Source organism: Dermochelys coriacea, chromosome 3 (assembly GCF_009764565.3).
Source record: "Dermochelys coriacea isolate rDerCor1 chromosome 3, rDerCor1.pri.v4, whole genome shotgun sequence".
In the NCBI taxonomy this organism is placed as follows: Eukaryota; Metazoa; Chordata; order Testudines; family Dermochelyidae; genus Dermochelys; species Dermochelys coriacea.
Genome location: NC_050070.1, coordinates 152,273,474 through 152,300,259, shown reverse-complemented (window position 1 = coordinate 152,300,259; position 26,786 = coordinate 152,273,474). Strand labels below are relative to the sequence as shown.

Below are 26,786 nucleotides of genomic sequence, written 5' to 3'. Positions count from 1 at the left end.
CCTCACACCTCCCCAAGGACCAGGAACGCTTTGGAAGATCGCCTCAGCAGGTCTTTCTTGTCTCTCCATGAGTGGTCCCTCCATCCAGAAGTGGTCAGCATCATCTTCCAGAGGTGGGGGACTCCCCAAGTGGACCTGTTCGCGTCCAGGCAGAACAGAAAATGTCACATTTTCTGCTCAATTCTGGGGATTGACGGAGGCTCCCTGTTGGATGCTTTTCTGCTCCCATGGTCGGGGGTACCTTCCTCCCAGTGCCGCTAATTCAGAGTCCTCATGAAGATCAAGCAGGATAGGGTGAAGGTGATCCTCATAGTGCCGGCTTGGCCGCGCTAGCAGTGGTTCGGCATGCTGCTGGAACTCTTGGTGGCTGTTCTGTTATAGCTATCGCTCAGGTCAGACCTGCTGTCCCAAAACCAGGGGAGTCTTCTGCACCCGAACCTGGTGGCACTGCACCTGACGGCTTGCCTGCTGCATGGTTAAATGTGGAGGAGCAGGAGTGGTTGGCCGGTGTCCACTCAAAGAACTTCTTCTTGGATCAATTTGCCTGCATTTGCTGCTGTTATGATCAGGAAAAGGTGTCCCCTCTGGCGATTGTCACTGCTCACTCAAGCATGGCACAAAACTCTTCAGCAGCTTTCCTAGCCCAGGTACCAATCCATGACATCTGTAGGGCAGCTACCTGGTCATTCATCCACATGTCCCATTATGCACTTACCCAACAGGCGCAATACGATGCTGACTTTGGTAGAGCTGTGCTGCAAGCTGCTAGGCTGTGAACTCTGAGCCCACTTCCAGAGATACTGCTTGTGAGTCACCTAGAATGGAATCGACATGAGCAAGCACTCAAAGAAAAAATGGTTACCTACGTTTTTGTAACTGTTGTTCTTCGAGATGTGTTGCTCATGTCCATTCCATTACCCCCACCCTCCTACCCATCTGTCGGAGTTGCTGGCAAGAAGGAACTGAGAGGGCATAGGGTCAGCGGCACCTAACATATCAGCACATGAGCATGGCACTCAATGGGGTGCCATAACCTGTGGATACCATTAAGGCAAACATCATCAATGACTGTGCATGTGGATGTGCACACACCTAGAATGGAATGGACATGAGCAACACATCTTGAAGAACAATAGTTACAAAAAGGTATGTAACTGTTTTTATCCCCATTTTGCAGATGGAAAAAATGGAGGTACAAAGATACTAACTTGCCTGAGACTAAGACAAAGCAAGTCAAAACAAGGAGTACTCAAATGAACAAAGGCTAAAAAACCATGTAATAAATAGAAGAGTGGTAAGTATGGGTTGCTATACTGTGTAAGTAGGAAATAAAGGTGAAGCAAGACAGAAAAAATGGAATGAAGATGTGGAAGTAGAGAACTGACAAATGTTAGATGATTTTGTTTCTGTAGCATGTAAGGAACAAACAGTTAAGAAATCTGGTGTCGGATGTTCTGCGGAAGGTAATCCTCTAGCCCATGTTGAGACAGAATATTTTCAGTCTCTGCCTTTGGTCTATGACACCTTTTGTTAATCCCAGATTAATCCGAGGTCTAGCATAATTAGGCTGTTCATGGAATAATAGGAATGATTGATGAACCTGCAAAGATATAGTTTCTTCTTTTTGAACTGTTAGTCCATGGAGGTTATAGTCTTTGAGACTGGAAACTTGACGAAAGCATATTGCAGTGAGAGAGTTAATAGTCAGCTAAAAAGAAGTGGGATAGTGGTAATAATGCAAGGGGAGGAGTGAGAAATTAAATGGTATCTTTTTAGAAGTCTGCCTTATTGCTGTCTGCATTGCTCCTCTGGGATTTTTCTACTGAGTGCTAGAAAATCAGCAAGCACTTCTTGAAAAACCTAGATGAAATTACTGCCATAAATTTTGATTTTTCTCATGGTGTAAAAACTTAATTTAGGTGGGGAGGGTTTATTACCAATGTTTTTTCTTGGCAAGGCTAAGTTCAATTAATTTCATATGACAGCTCCAGGGTTCTCTCGCTCTATTTTTTTCTTTCCTCCTCCTCCTCCCCCTTTTCTCCCTCCCCCCCATGTAGAAAGTACAATTTGTTGTTGGTTTGCCTTTGGCTCTGGAGACCTCATTAAGGACTCGGGAAAGGGTTTCTATCTCTTTTCTTTGACATCTTTCTGTTTTCTGCTGAACTTGGGCTATTTGCATTGTCACAAGGAAAGGAGTATAGGGGCTAGGAGTATAAAAGCTGTTGTGTTTATACCACTTGCTTATTGATTAGAAATGAGTATAGCAAATAAAAAAATTGCTACTCTTTCAGTGTTATACAAAAATATGCATTACAGAGTCGCATCATGCCTGCATTCCCATTTTAGAGCTGTTTAGACATGAGAACTGATGTAGTTTTTGTTGTTCTGACAGTTCATGTTTAACATATCCATTTGTTTGAAAGTAGGGAAAAGATGTGTGAGTAAATATAATATTATGTTGACTTCTGAGACATCACATGCTGCTATTTCAAGTTCTTGTTCCTATTAAAATACTTTAAGAGCATCTCTGCAAACAGAAGTAATCTATGGAATTCTTTAGACTACACAATAATACAGGATGTATATAATGGGACTACAGAAGAGTCATGAGACTTGTTACGGTTTGTAAAGTGTGTAGTATACAGTGCATTTCTGCAGCAAAAGGGAATGTGTATGTGATAATTTATTATACTTGCTAATAAAATTAAAATGAATAAAGGCACGATTGAACTCTTAAAGGCATAATCTTGCATTTGTGACTGCCTATAAATGTCTCAGTAGGAGATTTGGGAGCCATTGTGCTGCAAGTACACTGAAAAAATGTTTCCTGTAGGGAAACTGTAGGGAGCTTCACTAGCTGATGAGGTGGGAAGCAGTAGGGTTAGCCCTCCTGCCCTCCCTCTTTTTCACTCACTTCAATCCCTGTTGGTGGTAGCCCTATCAAATTATTGGCCATGAAAAACACGTCACGGACCATGAAATCCAGTCTTCCACCATGAAATCTGGGTTGTTTTTTTTGGTGTGATTTTACCCTACACTATAGAGGTTTCGTGGGTGAGACCAGCATTTCTCAAATTGGGGGTCCTGACCCAAAAGGGAGTTGCAGGGGGGTCACAAGGTTATTTTAGGGGGAATCATGGAATTGCCACCCTTGCTTCTGTACTGCCTCCAGAGTTGGGTGGCTGGAGAGCAGCAGCTGTTGGCTGGGTGCCCAGCTCTGAAGGTAGCGCCCTGCCAGCAGCAGTACAGAAGTAAGGGTGGCAATAAAATACCATGCCACCCTTACTTCTGCGCTGCTGCTTTCAGAGCTGGGGAGTGGGAAAGTGGCAGCTGCTAACTCAGGGCCAAGCGCTGCAGGCAGCAGCGCAGAAGTAAGGGTGGCAAAACCATGTGGTCAAGATTCCTTCCCCACTCTGAACTCTAGGGTACAGATGTGGGGACCTGCATGAAAACCTTCTAAGCTTACTTTTACCAGCTTAGATTAAAACTTCCCCAAGGTACAAACTATTTTACCCTTTGTCCTTGGACTTCCACTGCCACCACCAAATGTTTGACTGGGTTTACTGGGAAAGTGTTGTTTGGAAACGTCTTTCCCCCCCAAAATCCTCACCAAAACCTTGCACCCCTCTTGCCTGGGGAAGGCTTGATAAAAATCCTCACCAATTTGCATAGGTGACCACAGACCCAAACCCTTGGATCTTAAGAACAATGAAAAAAAAGCATTCCGTTTCTTACAAGAAGAATTTTAATATAAGAAAAGGTAAAAAGAATCACCTCTGTAAAATCAGGATGGTAAATACCTTACAGGGTAATTAGATTCAAAACATAAAGAATCCCTCTAGGCAAAACCTTAAGTTACAAAAAGACACAAAGACAGGAATATCCATTCTATTCAGCACAGCGTAATTTTCTCAGCCATTTAAATAAATCATAATCTAACACATATCTAGCTAGATTACTTACTAAGTTCTAAGACTCCATTCCTGTTCTGTCCCTGGCAAAAGCATCACACAGACAGACCCAGACTCTTTGTTTTCCTCCCCTCCAGCTTTTGAAAGTATCTTGTCTTCTCATTGGTCATTTTGGTCAGGTGCCAGCGAGGTTATCCTAGCTTCTTAACCCTTTACAGGTGAAAGGATTTTTCCTCTGGCCAGGAGGGATTTTAAAGGTGTTTACCCTTCCGTTATATTTATGACACGCCCCCCAGATCACAGCTAGAGTGAAACGCTGGCTGGGATTTCTTCCTGGAGCTCTAGGAGAAAACAAAGTTAATAAGACACATGCACCTCTAAATATACTACCAAGTATATAAAAGCTAACAATATTTTCCACATCTCAAGGACGATTTTAAGCAGTTGATTCTGGGAAACTTTCACGGGAGAGTGCATCAGCCACTTTGTTAGAAGCTCCTGAGATGTGTTGGATGTCAAAATCAAAATCTTGGAGAGCTAAACTCCACCAAATAAGTTTTTTGTTATTTCCCGTGGCAGTATGAAGACACCATAGTGCAGCATGGTCGGTTTGCAGGTGGAAACGCCGTCCCCAAACATATGGGCGTAGCTTTTCCAGAGTGTAGACAATGGCATAACATTCTTTTTCACTGACTGACCAGTTGCTTTCCCTCTCAGATAGTTTTTTGCTGAGAAACACTACAGGGTGGAATGCTTGATCTGGTCCTTCCTGCATTAAAACTGCTCCCACACCACGCTCGGACACATCTGTGGTTACTAGAAACGGTTTGTCAAAGTCTGGGGCCCTTAGTACAGGGTCAGACATGAGTGTCGCTTTAAGCTGGTTAAAGGCCTTCCGACACTCTTCGGTCCACTGAACGACATTTGGCTGTTTCTTTTTGGTTAGGTCTGTCAGTGGGGCGGTGATTTGGCTGTATTGCGGTACAAATCGTCTTTAATAAGCGGCCAAGCCTAAGAAGGATTGAACCTGTTTCTTTGACTTTGGGACAGGCCACTTTTGGATAGCGGCCACTTTGGCCTATAGAGGGTTGACCCACCTGGTGTCCAAGGTAAGTCACTCTGTTTAGGCCTCTTTGACACTTCTTAGCCTTAACAGTTAGTCCTGCCTCCCTTATGCGCTCAAAGACTTTTTGTAGCTGTTCCAGGTATTCTGCCCAGGAATCCGAAAATATGGTCACATTGTCAAGGTAGGCGATTGCATATTCTCCTAATGCCGCTAGGAGACCATCTACAGGTCTTTGGAAGGTAGCGGGTGCATTCTGCAGCCCAAAAGGGAGTACATTAAATTCATACAGCCCGACTTGTGGCGAAGGCTGATCTTTCTTTGGCGGATTCATCTAGCGGTACCTGCCAGTATCCCTTGATTAAGTCCAAGGTAGAGATGAACTGGGCCTGTCCCAGTTTCTCTAATAGTTCATCTGAGTGTGGCATTGGATAGTTGTCTGGGCAAGTTACAGCATTTACCTTACGGTAGTCCACGCAAAAACGCATCTCCCCATCTGGTTTGGGAACTAGAACCACTGGAGATCCCCATGCACTGCCAGGGGGCGGATTACACCCATCTGTAACATATCCTAGATCTCCCATTCTATAGCAGTTTTAGCTTGAGGAGACACCCGGTAAGGTTGGAGTTTAATTGGGTGAGCATTACCTGTGTCAATGGAGTGGTATGCCTGTTCAGTCAGTCCTGGGGTGGCTGAGAACGTCGGCACATAGCTAGTGCACAGCTCCTGGATCTGCTATCGCTGCATACACCCAAGGGTCATGGAGAGGTTCACTTCTTCCACGCCACCAGCACGTTTTCCTTCGTAGTAGACACCTTCAGACCACTCAGCGTCATCTCCTCCCTGGGCTGTAAACTGACAAACTTTTAATTCTCTGGAATAAAAGGGCTTTAGAGAATTAATAAGGTATTCCTTAGGCTTTCGGTTGGAGGTGGGGAATGCTATGAGATAATTAACAGCTCCCAGGCGCTCCTGGACTGTGAATGGCCCTTCCCACGACGCTTCCATTTTATGGTCCTGGAGCGCCTTTAAGACCATAACCTGGTCTCCTACTTTGAAGGAACGCTCTCTGGCATGTTCATCATACCAGGCTTTTTGCTGTTTTTGAGTATCCTGTAGGTTTTCTTTAGCAAGGGCTAGAGAGGTTCGGAGGGTATTTTGTAGGTTGGTTACAAAGACCAGAATATTAGTTCCTGGAGAAGGTGTAAATCCCTCCCATTGCTGCTTCACCAACTGTAATGGCCCCTTAATCTCGCGGCTGTATACAAGTGCAAATGGTGAAAACCCTAAACTAGGATGTGGTACAGCTCTGTAGGCAAAGAGCAACTGCTGCAACACTAGGTCCCAATCATTGGAGTGCTCATTTACGAATTTATGTATCATGGCCCCCAAAGTTCCATTAAACTTCTCCACCATGCCATTTGTTTGATGCTGGTAAGGAGTGGCAACCAAATGATTCACCCCATGAGCTTCCCAAAGGTTTTCCATAGTTCCTGCCAGGAAATTGGTTCCTGCATCTGTGAGGATGTCGGAGAGCCAATCTACCCTGGCAAAAATGTCTGCTAGTGCCTGGCACACACTTTTAGCCCTGGTGTTGCTTAGAGCTACTGCTTCCGGCTCTCGGGTGGCAAAATCCATGAAAGTCAGTATGTACTGCTTTCCTTTGGGTGTCTTTTTTGGAAAAGGACCCAGAATATCCACAGCTACTCTCTGAAATGGAACTTCAGTAATGGGGAGTGGCTGGAGAGGGGCTTTGACCTGTTCTTGGGGTTTTCCCACTCTTTGGCATACCTCACAAGACCGGACATAGGTAGTAACATCCTTGCCCATTCCCTCCCATTGGAATGACCTCCCCAATTGGTCTTTGGTCCTGTTCACCTCAGAATGACCACTAGGATGATCGTGGGCTAAGCTCAAGAGCTTGACCCGGTACTTAGTTGGAACTACCAACTGTCTCTGAGGATGCCAGTCTTCCTGGTGTCCACCAGAAAGAGTTTCCTTGTATAAAAATCCTCTTTCTATAACAAACCTGGATCGATTAGAAGAGCTGAGAGGCTCTGGGTTGCTCCATGCCACCGTCCAAGCTCTCTGCAGGCTTTCGTCTACTTCCTGTTCGGTCTGGAACTGTTCCCTTGATGCTGGAGACATCAGTGCCTCATTAGATTGTAGACCTATGCTTGGTCCTTCTGGAAGTGATGTAGGGTATGGGGCTGTTTCCGTTGACTGTGAACCTCTCTCCGCTGGTGCACTATGTTGGAGTTCAGGCTCTGGCTGAGCCTCTTGTGTAGGGTTATCAGCTGCTGCCGGTTCGGTGGGGCCCTCTGGTATTGGAGTTGCAAGTACTGGATTCAGTGCTGGCAATGGGTCTGGTGCTGGTTGTTCCGCCGGTTCCGATTCTGGGACTGGCTTTGTTTGGGTCTCTGGGACTGGATCCACTACTGCTGTTGCAAACATTGGCCTGGGGTCCGGGTCCATCACCTCTGACCGGGTCAGGGTAGAAGTTTCCAGAACAGTGCTAGGCGTGTTGGCTGGTTTAGTCTGGCTGCGGGTGACCATTCCCACCCTCTTGGCTGACTTCACATGATTGGCCAAGTCTTCCCCCAACAGCATGGGGATGGGATAATCATCATAGACTGCAAAAGTCCAAAAATTCCTGACCAGCCCTTGTACTGGACAGGCAACTTGGCTGTAGGCAAATTGAAAGAGTTGGACTTGAAGGGTTGAATCGTCACTTGGATCTCTGGGTTGATTAAATTGGGGTCCACTAAGGAAGCATGGATAGCTGACACTTGTGCTCCAGTGTCCCTCCACGCGGTGACCTTCTTCCTGCCCACACTCACAGTTTCCTTCCTCACCAAGGGTATCTGGGAGGTATCTGGGCCTGAGGACCTCTGGGTGTGATTCCGGTGCAATGAACTGTAATCTGTTGGCGTTCTTGGGGCAGTTGGCCTTTACATGCCCCGGCTCGTTACATTTAAAACATCGTCCAGCTGACGGGTCAATGGGGCGAGGTGGGTTGCTGGAGAACGGTGTGGCAGGATGATAAGGTGGCTGGAGGGTTCCTTGGGGGGTAGGTGGGGCCTTGGGTGGCCCCCGGTAGTAGGGTGTGGTCTGAGGTTGTCCCTTCTGGTATCCGCTCCAACTGCGACCAGTTTTTTTCTTCTCTTCCACTTCCACCCATTTGGCTCCAATCTCCCCCACCTCGATTACAGTTTTGGGCTTCCCATCTAGGATGTATCTTTCTATTTCCTCAGGAACACCCTCTAAGAACTGTTCCATTTGCATTAGGAAGGGCAAATCTGCTGGAGATTTAACACTTGCTCCTGATATCCAGGCATCCCAATGTTTCACAATGTGCTAATCATGTCGGGTAAATGACACGTCTGGTTTCCACCTTAGGGCTCTGAACCGCCGATGGGAATGCTCGGGTGTTAGCCCCATTCTGACTCTCGCCTTGGTTTTAAACAGTTCATACTGGTTCGTGCATTCCTTAGGCATTTCAGCCACCACCTCAGCTAAGGGTTCACTGAGCTGCGGCCTCAGCTCTACCATGTATTAGTCTGTAGAGATGCTGTACCCAAGGCAGGCCCTTTCGAAGTTTTCTAAGAAGGCCTCGGTATCATCGCCTGCCTTGTAGGTGGGGAACCTTCTGGGATGGGGAGTGGTACTTGGAGAAGGATTGCTAGGGTTTTTTGGTATATTCTGCTGAGCCTTTGCCTTCTCCATCTCCAGTGCATGCTTCCTCCCTTTTTCCTTCTCCTCCAGTTGCCTCCCTTTGTCCCTTGCCTCCCTTTCTTTGTCCTTGGCCTCCATTGCTCTCCTGTGGGCAGCCTCTCGGTATTGTTCTGCCTCTTTCACTGCCTCCATTCTGGCTAACTCTAATTTGTATAGTGTCTTGGTTTCTGTCATCTTTACCTCTCTGTTTTTTACTAACTTTACACCCGAGGGTTAGAAATAAAACAAACAAAACTTGGCTTGTAAAATTTTCCTGTGCTGTAATAGGATACCTATATTCTCTGATAGTGATTGTGAGCCTACAGAAAAATCCAAAAAAAAAACAACCTCAACACCTTCGGCTCCAGGCAAATAGACAGAAAACCCCTCTAGTTGCTCTTAGGGGAAAAAAAATTCAGGTCTGTGAAGACTGGTGAATTTCCCTGCAGGAGGTTAACTACCCTGCCTTTAGGTAGAGAAAACTCCCCCTCACAAAAGACAATTCCCTTTTGTCTCTGCTCTGGCCCCAAAGCAGAGGAAAAAAAACCTCTGTTTTCAGTTTAACCTGCTTTCCAGCAGCCCAAAGGAAAAAAAAATTTCCTTTTTAAATCTCTGCTTCTGGTTCAAAAAACCTCAAAATGATTTCAAGTTGATCCCACCACTCTGCCACCATGTCAAGGTTCCTTTCCCACTCTGAACTCTAGGGTACAGATGTGGGAACCTGCATGAAAACCTCCTAAGCTTACTTTTACCAGCTTAGGTTAAAACTTCCCCAAGGTACAAACTATTTTACCCTTTGTCCTTGGACTTCCACTGCCACCACCAGACAGGTGGGTTTACTGGGAAAGAGTTGTTTGGAAATGTCTTTCTCCCCAAAAGCCTCACCAAAACCGTGCACCCCCCCCCCCGGCCTGGGGAAGGCTTGATAAAAATCCTCACCAATTTGCATAGGTGACCACAGACGCAAATCCTTGGATCTTAAGAACAATGAAAAACACCATTCAATTTCTAACAAGAATTTAAATATTAGAAAAGGTAAAAAGAATCACCTCTGTAAAATCACCCTGTAAGATACTTATCATCCTAATTAGATTCAAAACATAGAGAATCCCTCTAGGCAAAACCTTAAGTTATAAAAAGACACAAAGACAGGAATATCCATTCTATTCAGCACAGCATAATTTTCTCAGCCATTTAAAGAAATCATAATCTTAAGCATATCTAGCTAGATTACGTACTAAGTTCTAAGACTCCATTCCTGTTCTGTCCCTGGCAAAAGCATCACACAGACAGACCCAGACCCTTTGTTTCTTCCCCCCTCCAGCTTTGAAAGTATCTTGTCTCCTCATTGGTCATTTTGGTCAGGTGCCAGCGAGGTTATCCTAGCTTCTTAACCCTTTACAGGTGAAAGGATTTTTCCTCTGGCCAGGAGGGATTTTAAAGGTGTTTACCGTTCCCTTTATATTTATGACACATGCTATGCCATCCTTAGTTCTGCGCTGCTGCGGGCGGCGGTCTGCCTTCAGAACTGGACTCCCGGCGAGTAGCTGCCACTCTCCAACTGCCCAGCTCTGATGACAGTGCTGCCGCCTGCAGCAGCACAGAAGTAAGGGTAGCAGTACTGCAACCCCCCCGCAATAATCTTTCAACCATCCCACAACTCCTTTTTGGGTCAGGACCCCTGCAATTACAACACCATGGTATTTCAAATTTAAATACCTGAAATCATGAAATTTTAAAAATCCTATGACTGTGATGAAATTCACCAAAATGGACTGTGAATTTTTTAGGGCCCTACATATAGTCCTTGTAATCCTGAGCGCAAGGACCTTGTCAGTCCCTGACCTTTCATCATGATGCAAGGGGACAGGAGGCTGCACCTGCACAGGGCCAAGCATATGCTCACTCTAACTAAGGTGTTTTGGAAGATAAATGGAATAAAAAAGTTATTTATTCCATTTATAAAACTACTGTAGAATATCAGATTATGTGAAATATAAATGGTTACTTCTCTCGTTGATAAGCAAACAAATGGAGTTAAATGCGCCGTGCATTGACTTGTTGCTGGTCCATGTAGTGTGGTACAGTCCAGTAATGAGGTTTAAACCAATGTTCCTATTCCAAAGGCAACATATTGTGTTTTACATGCAGTTGCTCTCAACTTTTTCACACTACTGTACCCTTTTCAGGAGTATGATTTGTCTTGCATACCCCCAAGTTTCACCTCACTTAAAAACTATTTGCTTATAAAATCGGGCATAAAACTACAAAAGTGTCAGAGCACATTAATACTGAAAAATTGCTTACTTTCTAATTTTTACCATATAATTATAAAATAAATAAATTGGAATATAAATATTGTACTTACATTTCAGTGTATAATATATAGAGCTAGAAACAAGTCATTGTATGAAATTTTAGTTTGTACTGACTTTGCTAGTGCTTTTTATGTAGCCTGTTGTAAAATGAGCTAAATATCTAGATGAGTTGATGTACCGCTGGAAGACCTCTGCGTACCTCCAGGGATATGTGTACCCCGGTTAAGAACCACTGTTTTACAGAAAAGACCATAGAATTAAAATATCTCAAGATAATTGATTCTGATTCTTTTTCTTTATTCCCCCCCCCCCCCCCGTAGTTGTTTCTAGCAAGAGAGAGTGATTTTTATGGTGAATGCAGAAGAGTCTAGTCTATATGTGTGAGCATTGAGTACAGTGAGAGCATAAGGAATGTGTAAGGTTTTTCAGCATATTCTCAGGAGGAAGACTCAACAAAGGGCCTTTAGAAGTGAAATGAACCATTTGTTTTACCTGTTGCAGTGTGTTAATCTAAAACACTTCTCAAAAAGTCTACTTAACAAAATTAAGAAAAAATTGAGAATGTTGAGAATTTAAGTAATCGGGTACCACACATATACTGACCCTTAAAAAATATCTATTTTGATAATGCACGTTATAAAGATAGGATTTGTTAAAAAGCTATGGATAGAGATTTCATGCAAACTTCATACCAGTGTTTACACAGTTAATATCTGTATTAGAAAGGATAAAAGGCCAAGTAATAAAGATGAATGTTAAGTCTGTTTTAAAAGTGAGGCTTCAGACAGGAAAGAAGACTCCTAAATTGCATGTTAAAACCATTTCAAAGTACAATAAAATACAAAATCATAATGGTTAATAAGGAGGGAAAAGGATGTTGAAAGAGTTTCAGTTTAGAAGAGATCCATTATCTTGAGAAATTCAATATTTCAGTATAATATGTGTAAAATAATTGCTAATAAAGATAGGTACATTACACAGCCCACTATTTTTCCAGAAAGGATTGTCAGATGCTCAGTTTTTATTTTGTCAAAAGAATATATTCCTAAACATTGTGATAATCAAAAGGTGGACGATGATAGTACAATTTAGAATTGCTGAGTTGTTGAATCTGTAGTGCTTTCAAATCTTCTGATATTAAAGTGTGTGTGGGGTGGGGGGTTTGGAGGCTATTTTCAACTGACAAAATTAATATCAAATGTTGAAATTATCATAATCAAAAAACCTTAATCTCAAAATAGTTTCCAGCAAATTTTGCCAGTCTCCTGAACATTAAAATGTATTCAAAGTAACTTGCTGCTTTGACCTTCAGTTGGGTGCATGCTGTAGCCAACGTTTGTTTAAGGATTAAAATGCACCTCCAGAAACATAGTGAGCTCTGATTTTACATAATAATCTTGAATGCTGTGCACAAGATAGTTGTTCAGCATCCTAGATGTCCATTAGCAACTGATATAATCCATTGTCTGCTGTCAGTTTATTGTTTAGTCTATTTATTTTGTTATATGAGGAATGAGAACTCTGAAGCAGAGGAGAATCCACATTCTCCACTATGGAAATAGAAGGAAGCATAAAATTGTAGAATAATACAATCATAGGAATGAAGGGCTAGAACAGACCTTGAGAGGTTATCGAGTCCACCCCCTGCACTGATTCAGGACTACGTATATTTAGGCCTTCTAACTTGTTCTTAAAAACCTCAAATGACAGAGATTACACAATCTTCTGTACCGGTGGCACCTTAGGTGCCACCGGTACTCCTTTTCTTTTTGCGAATACAGACTAACACGGCTGCTACTCTGAAACAATCTTCTGTGGAAGCCTATTCCAGAGTTTATCTATCTTTATAGCTAGGAGGTTTTTCCTAGTGTCTAACCTACATCTTCCTTACTGCAGATTAAGCCCATTACTTCTTGTCCTAACATCAGTGGACATCGAGAACAATCTATCACCATGTTCTTTATAACCGCCTTTAACGTATTTTGAAGGCTGTTATTAGGTCCCCACCTCCGTCGTCTTTTCTCAAGACTGAACATGTCCAGTTTTTTTTAAACTTATGCATAGATCAGGTTTTCTAAACCCTTTATTATTTTTGTTGCTTTCTTCAGTTTAGCCACACCTTCCCTAAAGTGTGGTCCCTACAATTGGACACAGTACTCCAGCTGAGGCCTTACCAGTGCCTAGTAGAGTGGGACCATTACCTCCCATACCTACATATGGCAATCCTGTTAATACACCCCAGAATGATACTAGCCTTTCTCGCAGCTGGATCACATTGTTGACTCATATTCAGTTTGTGATCGATTATAATTCACAGATGCTTTTCAGCAGTACTCCCACCTAGCCAGTTATTCCCCATTTTGTAGTTGTGCATTTGATTTTGCCTTCCTAAGTGAAGTACTTTGAATTTTCTGTTACTGAATTTCATTTTGTTGATTTCAGACCAGTTCTCCAATTTGTCAAAATCATTTTGAATTCTAATCCTGTCCTCCAAAGTGCTTGCAACTCCTCCCAGCTTGGTGTCACCTGCAAACTTTATAAGCATGCTCTCCATTCCATTATTCAAATCATTAATGAAAATGTTGAATAGTATTGGATCCAGCGCAGACCTCTGCAGGATCCCAATAGGTGAGTCCACAAGTTTGACAGTGAACTATTGATATCTACACTTTGAGTACAGTGTTTCAACTGGTATGCACCCACCTTACAGTAATTGAATAGGTGGAGATGAGGCAGGGAGCATGGGAAGAGGGACAGTAACAAGAGGTGGTGTTGGTAAAAGCAGCAATAAGTGGGCAGAATCCAATCATGGTATGGATTTTGAGGGAACCTTTCTGCCAGGATGGAGAGGGCTCTATGGTGATAGGTTGAGAAAAAATTTCATTACTGCTCCCTGGTCTTCAGAGGTTTAAGAAGCAACATCTCTTCCCTCTCTGTGGTTCCTAGGTCATTTATCCTATGGAGAGCATTAGGAGAAGACTCTGTGCAGTTCCCTGGGAATTTTGTCCTCTTCCATGGATTTTCCTGCCCAATTGTATGCTCTAGTCTTAAAATTCTAGTTTAAGATAAACTATCCTCATCTCAATCTGTGGCATGACCTTGTAATTGTATCTTTATATGTAGAATTTTAGACAGATAAGGATACGCATTAGGTCACATTTCCATAGTGTGTCCTCTAATGTGGCCTATAATTATGCACCTTTGTTATAAAGACAAGTGAAAAGTAATCCTGGATTGCACAGGATGTGTAATTATTTTCCAGGTATGTAAGTTTAAGGTGTAATAGTCCAGTTAGCATCGCCATACTACAAATATACCATTTTCCAGGATTAAGTTATGAAACTACCATATCAACCCTGCAAAAAAGAGAATGAAATAATTTTTCTTATTGTTTGTTGTCATAATGGCATTTCAAGAGAATAAATACACACATTCACTTTCAGTAAATAATTTCTGAAAAGGATAATATGTCCACAGAATATATGTCTTGTTGTTGATGTTTTATTGGAAAGGTTTTCTTCATCAGCCTTCATAGCTCAGATTTATATTTTTGGGGGTTTTCTTGTTGTACCATGAACTTTATGGACAATACAGCTTAATAAATCTGATTTGGCTCCAAAGAGAAATCCACCCCCTTAAAAACAAAATAAATACCACCACCACCACCACACTGGTAGATAGATAAGCTTACAATGTCTGGTACTCTGTTTTTTTAAATTATGTTTTTAAAGGGAGTGTATTGTGTGATTTAATTACACTAGAATATATTTATTTAAATGGCTGGAAATTTTAAAGTGTGGTTTAAAGCAGCTTTGCGGAATTGTCATGAAAATGTATCAGCCCCGGTATAAAATCTATTCCCCCCCTTATGCTATGATAATAAAAAAACCTAATATTTTGCTTTCCCATCAGAAAAGTTGCTTCATTCAGCCAAGTATTCAGCTTTGTGGTGTTGGGCTAAAATTATACCATAAATAAGAACTTTTGATCATAAACTTTAAGCAAATTAACAGGTTTGGGTCATTATTTAATGAGTTAACACAGAATATAATAGACTGGTGATGTGTGTACTGTTTTGTGTAGGTATATTAAACTTATTTTCAAGAGCAATAGAATTAAAGACTGAAAGGAACAAGACTTAATTTATTTCATAATTGTTCCACTGAGGTTTGGTCTTGCATTTAAAAACTGTATGTGGGGTTTTATCTGTATGGCCCTCATCTTTAATGGGAAAGCTTCATGACAGAGATGAGGCACACCTGTTGAAAATCTACCTTAAAAAAAAAAAGGCAAGGCTTTATTTGAAGATAAATAGATACCTCTATTGGACTCTTGCAGAAATCAGAAAATGCACTTATTTTTCTTGCAGTGTTATATCTCTCATTTCCCAAATGAGGTAAACAATTTTTGTGTGTTGTGTGTACAGCAACAATGGCATGATTTTTAATAAAGAAAAATGATAATCTTTAAAACAAATAGAATTTGTTTTATAATTAAACTTCTTTCCATAGCTCAAAGCATTTTCAAGCAGATTAATGGAAATAACTTTTTTTATATACATACAGAATAGCATGTATCACAGTATTCTTGCCAGCAAGTTAAAGTAGTATGGGCTGAATGAATGGACTATAAGGTGGATAGAAAGCTGGCTAGATTGTCGGGCTCAACGGGTAGTGATCAATGGCTCCATGTCTAGTTGGCAGCCAGTATCAAGCGGAGTGCCCCAAGGGTCGACTCTGGGGCTGGTTTTGTTCAATATCTTCATTAATGATTTGGAGGATGGTGTGGATTGCACCCTCAGCAAGTTTGTAGATGACACTAAACTAGGAGGAGAGGTAGATACGCTGGAGGGTAGGGATAGGATACAGAGGGCCCTAGACAAATTAGAGGATTGGGCCAAAAGAAATCTGATGAGGTTCAACAAGGACAAGTGCAGAGTCCTGCACTTAGGACGGAAGAATCCCATGCACCGCTACAGACTAGGGACCAACTGGCTAAGTGGCAGTTCTTGAGAAAAGGACCTGGAGATTACAGTGGATGAGAAGCTGGATATGAGTCACCAGTGTGCCGTTGTTGCCAAGAAGGCCAATGCCCAAGTAGGGGCATTGCCAGCAGATTGAGGGACGTGTTCGTTCCCCTCTATTCAACATTGGTGAGGCCTCATCTGGAGTGCTGTGTCCAGTTTTGGGCCCCACACTACAAGAAGGATGTGGAAAAATTGGAAAGTGTCCAGCGGAGGGCAACAAAAATGATTAGGGGACTGGAACACATGACTTATGAGGGGAGGCTGAGGGAACGGGGCTTGTTTAGTCTGTGGAAGAGAAGAATGAGGGGGGAATTTGATAACTGCTTTCAACTACCTGGAAGGGGGTTCCAAAGAGGATGGATCTAGACTGTTCTCCATGGTAGCAGATGACAAAATGAGGAGTAATGGTCTCAAGTTGCAAGTGGGAGGTTTAGGTTGGATATTAGGAAAAACTTTTTCACTAGGAGGATGGTGAAGCACTGGAATGCATTACCTAGGGAGGTGGTGGAATCTCCTTCCTTTGAAGTTTTTAAGATCAGGCTTGACAAAGCCCTGGCTGGGATGATTTAGTTGGGGTTGGTCCTGCTTTGAGCAGGGGGTTGGACTAGGTGACCTCCTGAGGTCCCTTCCAACCCTGATATTCTACGATTCTATGATCACATTACAAGGCTGAAGTTGGTTACCTATTTGTGTCCAATTCCTTATTCATAGCCTGTAACCTTTTGTAACTTCGTTCATAGTGCTGTGTGTGTGCATCAGAAGGAAACAGACCAATTCATAATCATGGCTGTCTTCAAGTGGTTCAGTGAGGTTCCTGTACATGTGCTTTGTGCTTGATGAAGAAAAGGAATGTGAACTCTAATAACAACACAAATCCTTTCTACTCTGCCATTTATGCTGGGTTTGAAAGGGAAGCTGTACTCACCCTGGTAGAAAATAGCAAAAATGGTTTAAAATATATTTAAAAAATTTAATAAACCTTCATCGAGAAAAACAAAAGCTGATGTTGAGAATTTGGTATTGAAATGGTCAGAAAAGGTGCATTGCAGGGAGGGTATCTTCCTGTCTGTTTGAAAAGCACCTAACACATTTTGGGTACTACTTTAATAGAAATAATACAATAATTTCAGTCTGAACGTGAACAAATTATTCATTTTACTTCAGAGATCTTAGTTATCTTGAATACCTTTGGTCACTAGAGTGTGCTGTGCAACTGTAAACCTCTTCTCACTCAAGAATAGAAATTCTCTCTTCATTCCATGTTCTCACTAAGCAGATAAAGGATTTATATTCTTGTAATGCCAAATCAGTTCATACATAACATACAGCCTTTAACTGTGGAAACTTATTTGAATGACAGTAATGGCTTCATTGCAAGTTACTTAAATGTTTAATGTTGTATAATCTACTGAAATGTGTATAATCCTTTATTTAACTAGATCAAAATAATACACTGTTAACATTGTTTTTAGCATTAATTAATGTGGTTAATTAAACTTAAAACGCTATAGCCAATCTCAGTGGTTTTAGTTTTGTGATCATTCTTAATGAGAGGTTATTTGGGTAAAAAGTTTGAAGTTAAACATGTTTTGAAGATTTTTTTTAAATAAACTTTTTCTGATTGAATAAATTATTCTCTTCCTTCCCCCTTCCCTTTTCCAAGGCCTTGCTATATTGCTAACTAATTCTGTTTCAGTGGACTGTCAGCTGCCATTTCAGGAAGAGGTTGATTAACTGCAGATTCCCTTCCTCCCTTCTTGCTAAATTTTAGTTTTGCAAAGCAGAATTATAGACATTTTTGATCTATGTGCTCCTTCTGTGGAACAGAAGCAAATGCCATGTTGACTGAAATATCAAAATTAGTGTAACTACCAAATAAGGAGAATAAAGTGTAGCTTTCTCCAACAGTGGTGATTCTTTATTTGTCCTCTTCAATCACAAAATGTGTAACTTTAGCATTAGAGCTTAGAGACCCCATCAGCGTTGCTGCTGTATATGTTACAGAGTCCAGATAATATAAGATATACAAATGCAGTTTACTGTCTAGTTTTCAAATGTTTGAATCTACCCTGTGAAATAAAACAAGTGATAGAGAAGCAAGCTAAGACCATTGTATTAGTATTTGAAATGCAGTAAGTTAACGTTGTGCCAGCACTTCCTATTACAATATCCTGTTTTCAAGAGATCATAACTATAGTATTAAAAATTTCATCTTTGACAGATGTCATATTTGTAGATGAGTCTTTAGCCAATAGGAATGTTGCATCTTAAAGATGCTTATTTGTGTGGGACCATTAATTATAATGTGGCAGTGTGTATTTGATTTAAATCAAATTGATTTAAATCATGATTTAAATCACTAGTCAGGAAGATTTAATCATGGATTTCTACATAAAAGTGCATTCTTGTTGTTTGTTGTTAACCTTAATACATATTCTTCACAACTCAGAGATAGATATAGGCTTCATTTTTAGAAGGTACACACTGTACATTTTTAAAGTGATTGATTTTGAAAACTTTTCAGATTAGTTTTACAGCTATATCAGAAAATGGATGATTGTTTAATTATTTCATTTACCAAAGGTAATTGAAGCAGATATTTATGAAGTCATTGGGAGGTGAACTATCTTCTATTCAACGGGTTAATCATTAATATTTGGAGGATTTTCTTGCCATGCTGTATTAGGAGGGGAACATCACCGGACAGACGTTTAAATTGTTTTATTTAATTAAAACAACAATGTTACGTATTCTGGATTTTTTTCTTCAACAGCAAACATATAATATTTGAACAAAACAAGCATATGAATTTTTGAATTTAGTTCAACATTCAAGTTTTATAAAATCAGGTTTGTTTTTGTTAAAATTGTTAAACTAAAATAGTTAAATGAAATATTAAAAAAAAATATAGATCGACTATGTCAGCCAGGTCAACGTGAGAAACTTAAAATATTGGCTTCTGCAGCTAGCTCAGTCGTCTTCACCTTCATTTTCCTTTTTGTTCAAAATCTGGAGAAGAAAAAGAAGCTTTCCTGCTTTTTCAGGTCCCAAACGAGTTCTCAGTTTGGAATGAATTAGTCCAAAGGAAGAAAATATTCTTTCTACACTGGCAGAAGAAGCTATTGCTGTTAAAAGTGAGATTATCACTTCAACAGTCTCTGAATCCAAGTGTTTAAGTGACTTCCACCAGTTCACTTGTGTGATTTTCTTTAAAACATCATCAGCAAACATATATTTCTTGAATGGTTCATCCTTGGTTCTGAAGTTTATTAGGGTTGGCATTATGGAGGTATGATTGCTGGATGTCCATGTCATAGCCAACTCCTCTTCTTCAGCAGTTCAGGTTTGAGCCTGGTACTGAATATTGAGAATATTTGCAAGAAAATGAGCTGGAGATCGTGCTTGTCCCATTCATTTTTTTAATGCTTGTAATTTAACTCTGTCATTGCATATTTCTCTTTTTAAGATCTATCTCAGTTCCTTCCAAATTTCAACAGTGTCAGCAATAAAATAGCTATTTTCCTACATTTTGCTCAACGCTACAGAAATAGGTTTCAGGGTACTCAGAATGTGTTCAACATTTCTTTTAAGCCCAATATTGAGAACTTTGGCTGAGACAGTGCCATCTATTTTTTCACGATTTTGTTCACAAACTGTCATCACATTAGGCCAGTTCTTGATATAGTGCTCAAAACAGTCCACTACTGAGTTCCAGCACACGTCTGGTGGGAGAGTTAGCTTGGTCCCTCCCACTTTTTTCAGAGCAGCTGCTGCAAAGTGGTTGTTATGGAAGTATTTTGCAATTTCAACATTAGCCTTTATTTCTGGAACACTGAAGTCTTTGGCTAGTAGGTGCATCAAATGAGCAGTGCAACCATATGTTATTAGCCTGGGACTCTCTTCTAAATTTCTTCATCTTGGATACATTTGCAGTATTGTCTGTGACCAAGCTGCATACTAGAATTTTGATTTTTTTTTCAGTTTGTTATAGCTTTTACTGCTACTTCTTGTAAGTATTATGCTGTGTGTGCATTTCCTGATGTGTCAATTGTTTCTGTAAAAAGAAAAGGAGTACTTGTGGCACCTTAGAGACTAACAAATTTATTAGAGCATAAGCTTTCGTGAGCTACAGCTCACTTCATCGGATGCATTTACAGAGGAGAGATCTCTCCTCTGTTTTTTCCACCAAATGCATCTGATGAAGTGAGCTGTAGCTCACGAAAGCTTATGCTCTAATAAATTTGTTAGTCTCTAAGGTGCCACAAGTACTCCTTTTCTTTTTGCGAATACAGACTAACACGGCTGCTACTCTGAAACTTGTTTCTGTAAGGAAGACATTCCCTTCTTCTGTTGTCACACAAGCACATACAACAGGATCATTGTGGACATTGTTCCACCCATTAAGACTCAGGTTAACAATTTTACCCTCTAGACCATTTCCATACTGCTCAATTTCTCTTTCATACACTTTATCCAGCAATTTGCCTGTGACATCTGCTCTGCTGGGTGGACTGTATCCTGGTCTTAATGACTGAACCATGTTAATGAAGTGTGGGTTCTCAATCATACGGAAAGGAGAGTTTGTTGCATCAACAAACCAGGCAGTTTTTTCATCAATTACCTCTCTTTGTAATCTGCTGGTTCTTATCACAAACTTATCTATTGTTGTTTCTGGATAATGATGATTTTTTTTTCTTTTTGCTACAGGTGATATACTGTAGCTATGTGACATACATGATGTGACTGAAACACTATCATTCGCAGGTTTCAGAGTAGCAGCCGTATTAGTCTGTATCTGCAAAAAGAACAAGAGTACTTGTGGCACCTTAGAGACTAACAAATTTATTAGAGCATAAGCTTTCGTGGGCTACAGCCCACTTCATCGGAGGCATAGAATGGAACATGTAGTAAGATAATAACTCTGAAACTATAGAAAATGATGGTGATCTTGAAGGTGGATAGTCTTCAGAATCCTGTATGTTGAGGATGGATTCTCCTAAACAAAATAAGTCAATGCAGTTATTTAACTATAAATACCATACTGCTAATTTAGTATTACTCATGGCATTCACTGACACTCAGTATTACTTTAAAGGTGAAACTGTAAAAGGAAGATCTGCCTATTTCAGCTATTTATTTTTTATCACAACTGAATCTAAAATGATAGTACCATAGAGTAACAACGATATTTTTGGCTCAAACATGAGAATTCAAGAATAGTCCAGAAGGAAGAAAGGCAGTCCTTAAGAAAGACATATGAAATAAAAAAGTTTACCAACCTGAAGATCCTGCATATTCAGACATGTTCCTTTCATCATCTTCAAAGCAGCTTCCTCCTGAGAAGGAACACTTCTCATGATTGTTTCATTCTGGCAAGCAGGTCTTGCATTTCTTTCTTGCACTGTTTGCATTTTGCATGCATGCCTGTCTTACCCACAAGTAGAGGAACTTCATTAAAATATTCCCAAACTGGGTCTGTTTTATGGCCTGCTGCCATTATAGGTTTTCCCTTCTAGTGAGAGAATGGTATGGTAGATCTCAAATCAAAGAAGGCTACACTCAGAAAGACCTCAAGACATCTGGAATATGCTGCTCAAACAATTTCACTTTTGTTTCTGTCCCTGCCTTCTCACATTTATCTCCAGACTTCTACTCCTTGTCCAGATCTATTCCGCTCCCAACAATCTTCTATTCATTGAACTTTTTGAAACTTTGCACTTTTAGAGAGAGGTAAGATATTGACTCTGTGTACACAAATTTGTAGGACAATAGAGTTGAAGTCTGTTACTTCTCACCTCTATATGTAATTTTTTATAAATGTTTTTGCTGTTAACAAGCATGTTATCTCTGGAGACATAAATCCACAGTTTGAGAACTGCAAAACTAAGCATCTCTGATGGTATCTTCTAGACTGAGCACTGAGTTCCATTGGGTAGATAGAAAGATTAACCTAAATAATCTATACAGAAGCGTCTGGAGCCCCATAAGATTGGGTTCCTAATCTATGAGCTATTAGAACTCATTTACAAAACTTTTCTTAAACATTACATGAATATATTGTCTCGTACTATAGAATTAGAATTTATAATCCCTATTCCATAATGAGATATCTTTGAGCTATAATGTATCTTAATTAAAACTATCTTTAGATAGGGTTTTTCCTCAAAACGCATTTTATCAAAAAATTTATTTTATTTATTTATTTATTTATTTATTAAAAATCATTTATTTTTATCCACCCTGTAATGTGGGCTAATTGCATGCTCTCCTTCACGCAGGTAAAAATAATGCTTTTTTCTTCTTTTTGTAAGTTTAAAGAAATTACTTGCAGTAACTTGCCCCCAACATAAATCTTCTTAAAGGTCTAAGTACATATGCTTTTTCCTCTGCTATCCTCTAGTCTCTCCAGCCAATCTTTGGTCGCAAATTACATATTAATTTCCAAATGCAGTTTTTTAATCTGTGCTCTATGGTTTTATTATCCCATTTGCTGAAACCTTTGGTATGACTTCACCCATACCTGTAAATGTCTTTCCTCTCCCTATCAGAATTCTCAGGGACTCCTCATTTGCCCTACTCTCAAGATTGCAAATGTAACCATCATCTATTTTTCAAGTTCTCCTTTACTGAAACTCCCTTTGGAGCCAATCAGTGTCGCTCTTTAATTTACTGCAGGGGGTCATTGTTGAGCAATGAAGGTGTAGTCTCCCTACCCATCAAGGAGTTCAGGGCACTGCAGCACAACCTTTTGTGTTTCTTTCCCCTTATGTTAAAAGACTAAGTAGAATAGAGAGAAAACAATAAAAGCAAAGATAAGAGTGAAGGTTGTCATATGTCCTCCCATATGTAGGCACTATGGAACATCGCTGTAGTGGTTCTCTTAAGGCAACACATTGCGATTAGGTATCGGGAGGATGTATGATGTATTTCTTCTTTAACTGTAAATTTCCTTGCTTTTACTATCATCTGTCAGAAGTGCAAGGTTCCTTTTAATGTGGTTTTTGGAGTGTGATAATAGATAAGTTTGTTCTGTTTAAGAGATGCAGTGTTTGACCGATAAGATTAAATTAAGCGGTAAATTAGGACGTAACATTTCCTAAAGACATTTTATGTTTTAATCAGGACTGAAATGATATAGGATACACAGCTACTGAAGTGGTAACAAGAAAGGAAAACTAAAAGGTGGTGGTAGTTTTTGGTAAGGGATAATATGTTTAAGTATTGTTTCAATGTTTAATTGTTCATCATGAAAAACCAAAGCTGTGCTTGAACGTACAAGCATTCAAGCCCCCCTGAATGTATACATTAAAAAAATTACAAGGCAATCATCAATTTTATCTTCACATACTGTTTCTTAAATAATACAATATAACATCATGTACGATTTCTTCAGCTTTAAGTACATTTTTGTAGTATTTTGTAATGTCTGTCTGTTTTCATTATTTAATTATATTACATTCATTATTATAATGCTGTAGTATGTTTATTGACATAGTCATTTTATGTAAGTTTCCTTATCTATCTGGTATTATAATAGTTCAATCAGCATTCATCTATTTACTATATGCTTTCTTTTCAACCAGCAGTGCCCCTGCAGTATTCCAATTCAGGGGATAAGGAAGTTAACTTTCAAGCTAATTTAGCTCTGAACTAGCCTATGTAAGCCACCAAGTTTTCACTGCTATTTTTATTTTGTTGTATAAGTTTAGTCCAGCATTTCCCAAAGCGTGGGATGGACCCTTTCGGGGGGCAAGAGGAAATGCAGAAGATCTATAAATTAATATGAGTGGGCCTTCAATGCATAAAGGGATTGTAGGGGGACATGACTGATATAATTTCCTTTGAGTGGGGCTTCACTCCCAAACCTTTGGGTAATGAAATTTACTTTGTACTTCTTATTACGTAGACACTGAGCACAACTCCGGGTTTAAGATTGAGCTCTAATTTGCACTTAAAGCTGTGATACAATCTCTTATTTGTATGAAAAATACTGTATTCCTCCCCATACTTACAGCACTTACACTGGGTACAGAATGTATTGTCTAAGATTTTTCAAGTAAATTTGTTAGTCCCTAAGTAAAAATTTAGTTAAAATTGTCCTTTAAGTAATTTAGCATCTGTCAGTCTTTTCTTTGGTCCAAACCATCTTAAAATAATAAGGCAGAGTCTTAAAACCTTCCATATAGTTAATGTTAATTGAAATTGTACACATAGGCTATATTTGAAAAAATTAGGTTGTAATTAAAATAAGTTATTAATGATTGTTGTATATAATTGCTTTGATTATATAGGCTACAGACTGGTTCAGGTAACTCTTAAATGGGACCATTGTGACATCAGAGGTAATTCAACTAATCGCCACCCTTTCAGTACAATTTATTTGTGTGCAACATTTCTATTGATTGTAATGAATCAATCATATGAGGAGACTGGACATGTTTCAAGACTACTGACTGGTAGTTTACTTGGCCCAACTGGCTCTGCTGTTTAAAGATTCTGTGTCCACATACTAGTTTGACTATCAATGCTTGGAAGGCTCTCTGTGGCCCTACTGCCTTGGCTCCACTGTGCATTGAGATGGCAGTGGTGGGGGAACTGGGGCAGATGTGCAGGGGAAACCCATAAAGAACAAACATACTGGAGATGGGGTTTTCTCTTCACATTGTGCCAATTAACATAGCCATCTATAGCTATAAATAAATTAATATTAAGGGTCACATTTGCCAGATGCTTCAGCTACCTTCCACAGCACTGGCAATGCAAAGCAGCTGTAAATCCAGTTTATCTGGCTGGGATACTCCGGCAACCTTTCAGTGCTTCATTGAATTTGCTGTTTAAAGCTTGAAAAAAATATTTAAGGGTGATACTACGTATCATCCTGTTACTAGAAATATTGCATGGTAACATTCTCTTTCAGTTTCTTGTTTGGTGTTCATGTAAGATATTTTTAATTATTTTTTAAAAACTGAGGAAATTCCCACTATTGATATAGGGATATCATAAGAGCTAAAGTTTGGGGGCCGAGGAATCTGGGCCATAAACATTATTCTACCTTATTCCAATGGTTCTCAACCTGCAGCCCACAGGCAACATGTGGCTTAATTAGCACACAGCTGCAGGCCAGCTGTATGCTAAATGGTGGCAGGGTCCAGGGCCGGGGCTGCCACATAGCAGGGCCCAGGGTCAGGGCTGCTGCCAGCCCCCCACAGCAGGGTCAGGGTCGGAGCTGCCGCACGCCCTGCACAGCAGGGTTGGAGTCGGGACTGTCAGCTGGCCCCACACACCAAGGTCCGGGGTCGAGGACAGGGCTGCCACCCAGCCCCACACAGCAGCAATCAGGGTTGGCTGTGGGATCGGTTTCGGGCTGCCACCCGGCCTCGCAAAACAAGATCCAGAGTCGGGGCTGCTGCCCGGCCCTCACACAGTCGGCGTTGGGTTCAAGTTTGGCATTGGGGTCAGGTCGGGGCTTCCGCCTGGCCTTGCACAATGGGTTCCGCGGTCCCTGCTGCTTGGCCCCACCACCGGGCCTCTGCTCCTGGCCCCACTCTGTGGAGGAGGTCTCTCAGCTGGGGGTGCTGGGCATAGTGGTGTGAGGGGAGGGTTTGGGAGGGGGGAGTGCTGTGATTCTCAACCTGCAGCCTGGGTAACACATTGTGGGCTGCATATGCGGCTTACAATGATTAATAGGTTGAGAACTACTGCTTTAATCATAATTGCACAATTATTGCATGACATTAATACAGGACAAAGTTTAATGTTGTTTGGGTGTCTTAATTCTGCATTTCTGTTAAGTATAACCTTCATTCTGAATTTCCTGAATTTGTAATGCTTGATTTTGGAATGACTAGAGCATACCTGTAATGTATTTAAGCTTTAAGTTACTGATACAAACTCTCAACCTTAACATATTTTTTCTCTGTGGGAATAAGAAGTACTTTCATGCCATAAAGAAAACGAGTACTTGTGGCACCTTAGAGACTAACATATTTATTTGAGCATAAGCTTTTGTGAGCTACAGCTCACTTCATCGGATGCATTCAGTGAAAAATACAGTGGGAAGATTTATATACATAGAGAACATGAAGCAATGGGTGTTACCATACACACTGTAACAAGAGAGTAATCACTTAAGGTGAGCTATTACCAGCAGGAGAGCAGGGGGGGGGAAAAACCTTTTGTAGTGATAATCAAGGTGGGCCATTTCCAGCAGTTGACAAGAACGTCTGAGGAACAGTGAGGGGGGAATAAACATGGGGAAATAGTTTTACTTTGTGTAATGACCCATCCACTCCCAGTCTCTATTCAAGCCTAAATTAATTGTATCCAGTTTGCAAGTTAATTCCAATTCAGCAGTCTCTCGTTGGAATCTGTTTTTGAAGTTTTTTTTGTTGAAGAATTGCCACATTTAGGTCTGTAATCGAGTGACCAAAGAGATTGAAGTGTTCTCCAATTGGTTTTTGAATGTTATAATTCTTGACGTCTGATTTGTGTCCATTTATTCTTTTACGTAAAGACTGTCTGTACAGTACTATACAGTACTGTGGTTGGGAAGTGCCCCTGGCTTACCCCACACAGGCACGGCCCGCGGCAGGCAAGGATTCTAGGAAGCACCTTTGTAGCAGTAGTGGCAGCTTACCCAGAGAAGAACAGGTGCCGACTTTGCTGGGGGATGCTCCAGGCCTGCCTCTTCCCACCCCCACTCCACTTGCTCTCCGGAGCATGCCACATCCCCGCTCCTTTCCTGCCCCCAGAA

General features: G+C 40.8%; 1 protein-coding gene and 1 long non-coding RNA gene across 7 annotated transcripts in view; both read left to right on the top strand.

Annotated features, from left to right (window-relative positions):
- BTBD9 (BTB domain containing 9) overlaps window positions 1-26,786 on the top strand; it is a 301,113-nt gene that overhangs the window by 81,381 nt on the left and 192,946 nt on the right. The window lies entirely within an intron of this gene.
- LOC122459462 lies at window positions 13,478-14,918 on the top strand. The gene is made up of 2 exons (XR_006280175.1): window positions 13,478-13,635; window positions 13,954-14,918. It is a non-coding gene; the product is annotated as an uncharacterized LOC122459462 (long non-coding RNA).